This window comes from Plecotus auritus (genome assembly GCF_963455305.1).
Source record: "Plecotus auritus genome assembly, chromosome: 12".
Lineage (NCBI taxonomy): Eukaryota > Metazoa > Chordata > Mammalia > Chiroptera > Vespertilionidae > Plecotus > Plecotus auritus.
In genome coordinates this window covers 31,942,278-31,952,477 of record NC_137778.1, presented here as the reverse complement: position 1 = coordinate 31,952,477, position 10,200 = coordinate 31,942,278, and the positions used below count along the sequence as shown (strand labels likewise).

The 10,200-nt window shown below is 44.6% G+C and overlaps 1 pseudogene across 1 annotated transcript; it reads right to left on the bottom strand.

Moving 5' to 3' along the window:
- Positions 1-6,024: 6,024 nt before the first annotated feature.
- On the bottom strand, positions 6,025-6,375 carry LOC308237386 (small ribosomal subunit protein eS26-like; annotated as a pseudogene). The gene has a single exon. The product of its transcript is annotated as a small ribosomal subunit protein eS26-like (transcript).
- Positions 6,376-10,200: the final 3,825 nt, after the last annotated feature.

Sequence of the window (10,200 nt, the reverse complement as noted above, 5' to 3'; positions counted from 1 at the left end):
CTGAATGAAACCTGGACTGAGCTAGGTATAATTTTACCCACTTGAAGTAGAAACATGTATCAGAATGAACATCACCATGGAAATGTTCACTACTTACCAGGGTGATGTTTTGGGGAATCGACCTCCACTTGGCAAAATTATCATCACACCAAACCCTTATTCTAAGAGTTTGGCAGAAGACAGAGCCTTGGAGTCTGATCTTTGGGCCTTTTACATCTCGATTCATTTCAGATTGAAAAAGTCAGCAACATTGTCTCTTTCTTTTTATTGCATTTTAATTTTTCTCCAGGTCACCTCAATTTCTGTGCTCTTAATATGGCTCCCTTAACGCAGTCTGAGCCCGATAGATCATAATGACAAAAGAAGTTATCAATGCGAAAAGAAGGCTCTAGAGTCCACCCAAGCCCGCTCCTGGGTTCAGGAGACCTCAGCCCCATCCTCAACTCCCCGGCCGCCAGCGCCCCCTCCCGGGCGGCGGGCGCACAACAGAGGAGCGCAGGCCGACTAGGCTCTTCCCAGGACTCCGGGGCTTTCTCCGCCTCCCTTCCCTCCCGCCTCGTCCCGCCCCCGCTGCCCCGCGCCTCCACACCCACGCGCCGCCCTGCCCCGGGCAACAGCGGCCACCACAGTCCTGGCCAGGACTGCCCACCCGCCCATACGTCAAACGCCCTCTTCCCCGCTCCCCCCGCAAAAGTTTCCAGACTGTAGGGACTATTTTCTTCTAACGTAACCTTCCACCAAACTGGAGGGAAAAGTTACCCAAGGCCGGAGGAGGGCCGGGCGCCGGGGGACCCGGGGGAGCCGGCTTTCAGAAGAGCTCTCCCTTCCATGCAGAGGAGCAATCGGGTCCCCCCCACTAGAGTTTTTTGTTGTTGTTGTTGGGGTTACTGTAAAAGGTGTATGGTGATGCTAAGTATTTAAGATGGAGATTTTAAAAATTGTAATATAAAAGATTCCAATAAGAAAATGGTTCTTGTCTTCAGAAATGGTTCGTTCTACTGACTCTCGCGTTATCTGTCCCTTCCTCCTCCAGCTCCCCAATGCGGTGCTCAGCTGTGGGAAGACAAGGACCCCTGGAAAGGACTTCTTAAATCCTGCAGACAAAAGTCACACCTAGGAAGCAGCTTTTTGGGTAGTTGGCTGAATTCTGTCCGTTTTCAGAATAGGTAAACTAGCCTACAGAAATATTTAATAATTAGGAAAACCCACTAGACCTGTACTTTTCAAATTGTGAATGGCAAAATCAGCTTGACAAGGAGCTGGAGGGAGAGAGAGAGAGAGGGAGGGAGGGAAGGAGGAAAAATGGAAGGAAGGAAGGAAAGGGAGTCACATTAAAAGGATAGAAAAATATTACATAGTAAAGAATATTCTTTCATGAATATTCTCTCTGTGTCAGGAGAGAATATGAGTGTTTGCATATACCGGGTTGAGATGTATAATATATTTCTTACTGTGGGTTGCTGTAAAAAAAAATGTTTGAAAACCACTACACTAAACAGTGGAATTATTTTAGGTTTGGGAAGGTTTGAAAAGTCATCTAATTTATTCCTCTCTACTTACATTTCATTTTAAAAACAGTGCAGGCTTTAATTATCTTTTTTGCTTATCATCTTCCCATCTCAACATCTGCTAGTAATGACTAGTGAATAATTTACCTCTTTAAAGCTATTAATTTAATAAAACTATAGCTTAAAGTATGAAGGCAAATCTTTCAAACTCCCCTTTTTCTTCAATGGCTCCTGTTCTACCCTGGGTCTCTGGGGCTATGGGCATATTCCAAATATCTCCAAAAGAGCTGTCTCCAATGCAGTCCCAGGCAGCCTGAGTTGCTGAAATATTATGTAACCTAGTATTCCCGTGGATCTACTGTATTTATATTTAGTTGGCCCTTGAACAATGGAGAGGTTAGGAGCACCGACCCTGTTTAGTGGAAAAACTCACACCTACCTTTTGACTCCCCGGGTGTCCTTCGTATCCCGGGGAATTGGTTCCAGGACCCCTGTGGATACCAAAATCTGTATATGCTCAAGTCCCTTTAATAAAGTGGCATAGAACAACACACACAGTCAGATTCTCAACCAAGAAAATACTGTTTTGGATCCGTAGTTGGTTGAAGCCACAGATGAGAAACCCTCAAATACTGAGGGCCAACTTGTACATTTCTTGGAAAAACAAAACAAAACAAAAAACTGCTTATAAGTGGACCCACATAGTTCTAACCTGTGTTTCCAAGGGTCAGCTGTAAAATTTATTTTTCTCTTTTCCCTTATTTTAAAAATGTTATCCTCCTGTATGGATACCATGAAAGCCTGAAATGCTTGAATTTGACCTTGTCCCTTCTCCGTCCGGGAAGCTCTCTTTCGTGCTAACCAGGGCTGCCGTCTTTGACTGAATTTTCTATCTGTATTCCCCCTGTGCTCCAACTGCCCACATTAACCTCATTCTTGTGATTTTCATTAGTTCCACATCCAGATCAGAAGGCCCAAGTGTATGTGTGGGTGAGGTCGCTGCTGATAGCAGGGGAACTATTCCTCATTGTCAATAGTGGGCCACAGGCCCAACAAAAACAATAATATAGCTATTATTCACAGTTTTATTAATCAACTGTGAATAATATTTACTCAACACTTTTCTGTGCTAGGCATCCTACATGCATTAATTAGGTCAGTGAAGTCTCCTAATAGCTCTATCTCATAACTGAAGAAACTGATCTTAGACGAGGTTCAGTAATGTGCTAGTGAATGCTTGGCGGGACTCTTCATCGGCTACCAGGCTTTCTCTCACTTTGTTCACTTGCTCCCTGAATATTAGGCCTGAGCATTTCCCCCCAAAGACCTCCTGCCTAAAAGGCAGTTGTGATATCAATGAGAAGGTTTCTGTTCCTTGAAGTCATGGCTTGCTAACTGGCGGTGCACCAAGCACACTCCACAGATCGCCCTACCAGGCAGGAGGGGGTCATTGCAAAGGTGGGCTGAGGAAGGTAAAATGCTCACAAAGCTGTACACACGGGTGCCCTGGGAGAGAGCAAAAGCAAACACGGAGAACTTACTTAACTGGTTTTATTTCCTCGGCGTGTTCATCATGGGTCAGGGCTGCTATTCAGCTAGTTGTTCTGCATGTTGAGTATCAACCTGGCAATAAATCTTGGAGTTTGACCCATGGGGGGTTATGGGCGGTTGTCGGAGCTCTATGGAAGGAGGAACAGGGGAGGGGGCGAATTTTAATGCAATTAGAAAAGTCATATTTTGTAAAATGGCATGCTTTCATGTTTTCCTTTTCTAAATGTGACTTTATCCTTAGCTGGCCCTTGGCTTCCACCTGCCTGAGGAAGATAAGGATTTGTTACCGAAGGAACGGGGCGGTGGGGGGGCGGGGGGGGGGGGGAAGATACTGAGATATTTAGCTTCTGGCATTCAAAATAGGATTTTACAGCAAGACAAGCATTTCCTAAGCCAGGTTAACTGGCTTGGAAGATTTCCTAAATTCCTTTTCAGATTTAAAAACATTTCTGTAACACCCTCAAGAGTCCAGCTTGGAGGACTTAACGCAGAAAGTTCTTATTTGATGGGCCTGCCAGGCCTCAGAGCCTGCTGCTGCCAGGGAGAGGGACACGGAGTGGAGGAAGATGGGGAAGCCTGTGTTTTCTGGTCCTGGAGGTAAGAGGAAGAAGGGGGAGAGAGAAAGGAGGAAAGGGAGAACTGTTAGATGTGGGTCCTGATTTCTCCTCTCCGGGCTTCTGTCTAGAGATGATGAGAGGCATCAGATAAGGAGTAGTGGGGACCTACTCCCGTTTGGGCTCTGTGAGGAGGCACAGGATGCTCTGTATCCACCTCTGGCATAAAAGTACAAGCAAACTGTAGTCAGGCAGGAGGCCTCGAGGTCTGGCTTTCCCGGGGTGCTGTCAGTAGCCACAATGGCTGAATGTTTGGCTGAGGAGCTTGCTGGAGGAGTCACCTTAGTGGGGCAAGGTGACACAGTAGTGAGGACTGCAGAGTGAACCACCCACACCACCTCCAGGGTCAAGGTCAAATGGGCCTTTTAGACACCATCATGGGATCTGCAGAGCCAGAAGCTAACAGGAGTTTGAGGAAGAGACATGAGGCCTGAACAACCTAAGGGCGGCCAACTCACAAGTTATATCCACACGGTCTTGAACCACAAGCTTCAGCTGCAAATACCAGCAGGGCAAGCCGTGGCCAGGTAGGTGGAGAAGCACATTGCCCCGAAGGCCAGAGGAGTCAAAGAGTCCTGCACTAGGGGCTCTGGACTCTCTCTTGTCATGTGGTTGCTGGGGAAAAGGGTGAAAGTCTGAGAATGCTGAGAAAAACAACCATTACTTTCCTAAAGAGAATGAGTGTTACTTGAATGGGTTGTTTCAATTATTTGATGAGACTTAACTCTTTTTTTTTTTGCTTTTTTAAAAATGATTTCTTAGCCCTAGCTGGTTTGGCTCAGTGGATAGAGTGTCGGCCTGCAGCCTGAAGGGTCCTGGGTTCGATTCCGGTCAAGGGCACGTGCCCGGTTTATGGGCTTGATCCCCAGTGTGGGGAGTGCAGGAGGCAGCCGATCAATGATTCTCTCTCATCATTGATGTTTCTGTCTCTCTTTCCCTCTTCCTTCCTCTCTGAAATCAATAAAAATATATTTTGAAAAAATGATTTCTTAGAGATGATTATAAAATATGTAAGAACTACAGAAATAAGGAGTAATATAAGGAACCTATGTATCTCACACTCAGTATCCTAGCTAATAAAAGAGTAATATGTATATTGACCATCACTCCAAGACACAAGATGTCCGCCCCCATGTGGTCAAAGATGGCTGCCCCCATGTGGACACAAGATGGCCACCACAAGATGGCTGGCAGGGGAGGGTAGTAGTGGGCAGTTAGGAGTGACCAGGCCAGCAAGGGAGGGCAGTTAGGGGTGACTGGGCCTGCAGGGGAGGGCAGTTGGGGGGGGACCCAGGCCTGCAGGGGAGGGCAGTTGGGGGGGGACCCAGGCCTGCAGGGGAGGCCAGTTGGGGGAGACCAGGTCTGTAGAGGAAGGCAGTTGTGGGTGATCAGGCCAGCAGGGAGGGCAGTTAGGGTGACCTGGCCAGCAGAGGAGGGCAGTTGGGGGAGACCAGGCCAGCAGGGGAGGACAGTTGTGGGGGAAGCAGGCCTGCAGGGGAGGACAGTTGCAGGGGGACCCAGGCCTGCAAGGGTGGGCAGTTGAGGGGGACCAGGCCTGCAGGGGAGGGCAGTTGAGGGGGACCAGGCCTGCAGGGGAGGGCAGTTATGGGGGTCCAGACTGGCAGGGGAGCAGTTAGGCATCAATCAGTCCAGGCAGAAGCGGTAAGGGGCAATCAGGCAGAGGCAGGCAAGCAGTTGGGAGCCAGCAGTCCTGGATTGCGAGAGGGATGTCCAACTGCCCGTTTAAATGGGCGGTCAGACATCCCTCAAGGGGTCCCAGATTGGAGAGGGTGCAGGCTGGGCTGAGGGACACCCCCCTTCACGTGCATGAATTTCATGCACTGGACCTCTAGTAAAAAAATAAAACCTCATCAATACAGTTGAAACTACCAGGCTATCAATCCACAAATACCACTTTTATTAGGCTGAATACAAAATTTTTAATCTAATTAGATTTTTTAAATCTAATTTAATATTAGATTTTTTTTACCTACCACCTCCCCCCAGCAATTTTATGTGATTGAACCTAATATTTTCTTTTTTTATTTTGAAGTACAATTTCCATTTATTTTTCCCCCAGAGAACTTTTCTTCACTCTTTATTTATTTATTTTTTAAAATATTTTATTGATTTTTTACAGAGAGGAAGGGAGAAGGATAGAAAGTTAGAAACACTGATGAGAGAGAAACATCAATCAGCTGTCTCCTGCACACCCCCTACTGGGGATGTGCCCGCAATCAAGGTGCATGCCCTTGACCGGAATCGAACCTGGGACCTTTCAGTCCGCAGGCCGACGCTCTATCCACTGAGCCAAACCTGTTAGAGCTTTCACTCTTTAAAGACTTAGCTCCTTACATGGGCTTGGGTGGAGATCGTGGGGCAGCACCCGCAGGTCTAAATCGGGGTGGGGTGTTCGGTCCTTCCGGGCTTCATGAGAACAGTTCCTGACTACCTTGCTGTGAATGGCACAGCTCACACAGTAATGCAGCTTCACATACAGCTTGGGAAGCACATAGGCGTCGAAGACACTCGCTTCGGAGATGTCCCTAAGGGCTGCGGCCTCTACTATATTTCGAATGACAAACTTCTTAATGGCCTTGTCCTTGGGAACGCACCGGGCGGGCGCAGTTGGTGCAACGAATAGGCTGCACATGGACTCGGCCTTTTTCGGCACGACCGTTATGCCTTCTTTTCTTGGTCATCTTGGAAACGAGGACCCGAGAGAGCCTAATATTTTCTTTTGATCAGTGCCTTGATCATTCTGTTGTCCACTTGGAGTGCCTTCCTTCCTCTCCCTCATTTTCCCACATCCTACCCAAGCTTCAAGACAAGACCCGAACTCCACTCCTCGCTAGAAGTTTGCACTGAAGACTTGAGCCTGCATAGAGCTTTCCTTTCTCTTTCCAGAATGTGCTGTCTCACACAGTTAGCATAATTTTGTATATCATATCCTTTAATAGTCTGGATCACTTAAATTACCACTTAGCAATATTATGTTACCTGTTATTTTGTTAATTGACATGTAGAAGAAATAATGGGCTTTTATTAAGTATTAGTCTGATTAAATACAATAAACTACTTATTTATTGGAAGTTATTACTCCTAGAAATTTCATGAAAGATGTTTGACTCCAAGACTCAAACTATTTAGAAGAGATGCTCAGGTGAGAAATCTGGAAAAGAATGAGAACAGGGAGACTGTCATCCATGAGTATTGTCAAATTTTATCATGACCCATAAAATACTTACATTATAGTTTAGGATAGCTTAAGAGCTAATAATAAAAGCCACCATTTAAGGAGTAACTAATATAAGCCAGGTACTGTCCTATGCATTTTATGTATTATATTTGTAATACAATGTAGGCAATATCAAGCTCTACCCAGTTAACCATACGAACTCCCACTCTTTACCATGGAAGTGTTGTGCAGTAATTTTTTAATCCAATCTTTATACCAATGTATTGGCATAGTTAGGCTGTGCTGAATTAACAAATTAAGCAGTTTCAGTGGCTTCGCATAATAAAAGTTTGTTGTTGTTGTTGTTCTGGTAAAGTCCATTGTAGAGTGGGCAACTCACTACTTCAGTTCTCCTCCCTGGGGTGACTCAGGGATCTAGGCTGCTTCCATCTTGTAATTCTACCATCTCCCTAAATGGGAAGGGAGGGCGGAAGTAACCCTCACTGACACTTGTGTTTCCCATTTTCTGGGATTCAATCTTGAGGCCCTACCTAACAAAAATAGCTGCAGAAGAGGCTGGGAAATGTAGAGAGCCATGAATATTCAATGAGCCACAGCCAATGAATCAGGTGAAGTAGGGCCAGGAGGGTCTCTCTTTTTAGGATTTGAGAATCAGAGATAAACTCCTCAATTCCAATGGTATCAATTCACCTAGCCAAGGTAGCTGTCTGTCTTCCTGGTTTTAGAGGTTCCTGAACTATCCCAGATATTGAAGAACATCTTGTGCAAAGATAAAGGAAGACATAAAATAATAATAGCAATAACAATTAGTACCTTAATAATAAGAATGATCAGAATATGTAATAGTGATAATAATATCAATTAGTACTTTAATGATCCTATATAATAAAAGGCTAAAATGCAAATTGACTGAATGGCAGAACAACCAGTCGCTATGATGTGCACTGACCACCAGGGGGCAGATGCTCAATGCAGGAGCTGCCCCCTGGTTGTCAGTGTGCTTCCACAGGGGGAGCGCTGCTCAGTCAGAAACCCTGAGCCGGGCTCACAGCTGGTGAGCGCAGCAGCAGTGGCAGGAGCCTCTCCCTGTGGGGAGCGGGCCTAAGCTGTCAGTTGAACATCCCCCAAGGACTCCCGGACAGCAAGAGGGCGCAGGCCAGGCTGAGGGGACCACCCCCTCCAGTGCATGCTTTTCATGCACCTGGCCTCTAGTAATAATAATAAGCCATTTGTTAAAGTGAGAGGAATCTCTAGTTTCTTGGGCATTCGTGTTCATATGATTACTGTGAGATGTATCATTTCTCTGGGAAGAGAGGGAGTGAAGCATCTTGTCCAATGAGCCCAGGGCCTGAGGCTTTTTCTCTGAGGTTCAGGCACAGGCACACAAATGGACTTCAAGCCTGGATGTGTTGGCAAAATTTTGTATATATGTACAAATGTGCATTGTTCTAGAGGAGATAATCCATAACTTTCATAGAGATTTTCAAGGGGTTCACAATGCAGAAAAATTTAAGATTCACTTTTCTAGGATAGGACTAAAGTCTTTGAATAGGAGAAGCAGAGATCAGAGGCTCCAGGAAGCAGGGTCTACAGGAAAGGAAGACTCATAATCACACCTGACTCACAGTGCTCATACACTAATGCATTTACATGCAAACCTAGAAATGTGAATTATTACCTGGATAAATGAAGGTTAAATCATTTTCCTCCTATAAAATGACTTTAAATTGTTGAATCTTGGCACTTGCACATTTTCAGATTTTATTACCTTTATGTTTCAGGCAATAGTAAAGGCACTAAAAATGAATCCTGACTATGATAGGAGATAGCCTCCTTGCTACTTCTCACTCTTACCATACATGCTCAATAGTCAGAAGAGACCCCGTCCTGACCCAGTGCCTCAGTTGTTTGGAGTGTCATCCGTGCACCCAAAAAGTTGCAAGTTCAATTCCTGGTCAAGGCACATAACTAGGTTCCTAGGTTGTGAGTTCCATGCCCACTTGGGGCGTGTATGGGAGGCAACAGATCTCTATTTCTCTCTTACATCGACATTTCTCTCTCTCTCTCTCTTCTTCTCTCTCTAAAAATCAATCTAAAAACATATCCTCAGATGAGGATTTAAAAAAAATAAAAGACCCAAAAGGATCTTACCACTTATCTACACCAGAAATCTTTAAAACGTAATTCTGGAGAATACTTCAGTCTCCTCATCTGTAAAATAATGATATTAATTCTCATGTCCTCAAAAAGAATGGATCAGTAAGTTAATGTCCACAGTTTTGTTCTGGAGATTATCCATGACTATAATGAAATACAAACACCGCTAAATTAGAAAAGAATGAATCCTAGAGAAAAAAAGGAAGTTTTAATTAAATTTTATTTTGCAATCTATTATAATGAACAAGCCACATAACAAGTGTGTCTATAAAGTAATCCAACTCATTTTTCCATGAAGCTTTATGGAATCAATTCAATTACTTTGTAATTATACCTGCTCAACCCTGTAGCAACAACCTAGATAAAACAAGTACAGCTTTGCTAATGAGTGTCTCTGAAATAATATTAATTTAATTCAAACTTTAACTAAATTATTATCTTCTGTGAAATCACACAGTAACTCACAGAGAAGTCTTGATGACTGATGAAGTTGTTGCTCTGCATTTCTTACAAAATAAATTTTGAAGACAGAAACCTTTAATTGCCTCTTTCTGAAAACTAATGAGGAACTCTTCTTTTAGATACCCAGTCTGAAACTTTCTTTGGCTCCTGAAAATTTTCTGAGCCTCCAGAAAAGCAGCTCCTCTAAACATTAGGAGGTAGCAAATAATATTCTTTTTTAAAATATATTTTATTGATTTTTTTTACAGAGAGGAAGGGAGAGGAATAGAGAGCTAGAAACATTGATGAGAGAGAAACATCTATCAGCTGTCTCTTGCACACCTCCTACTGGGGATGTGCCCGCAACCAAGGTACATGCCCTTGACCGGAATCGAACCTGGGACCTTTCAGTCCGCAGGCCGACGCTCTATCCACTGAGCCAAACCAGTTAGGGCACAAATAATATTCTTAAATAAAACCTAGCAGCAGTTCCTGAGTTCCCATTTTAAAAACTGAATTTATTGTGGTGTCATTGGGTCACAAAACCATACAGGTTTCAAGTGTCCAACCCAACATCATCTGCACACTGCATCGTGAGTCCATCACCCAAAGCAAAGTCTCTATCATTCCCCTTTCTCCCCGCTTTGCCCACCTCCACCTAACCCCACCGCCCTTTCCCTCTGGCTATCACCACATTGTTGTCTATGTCTATGTGTCAGTATTATTTTTT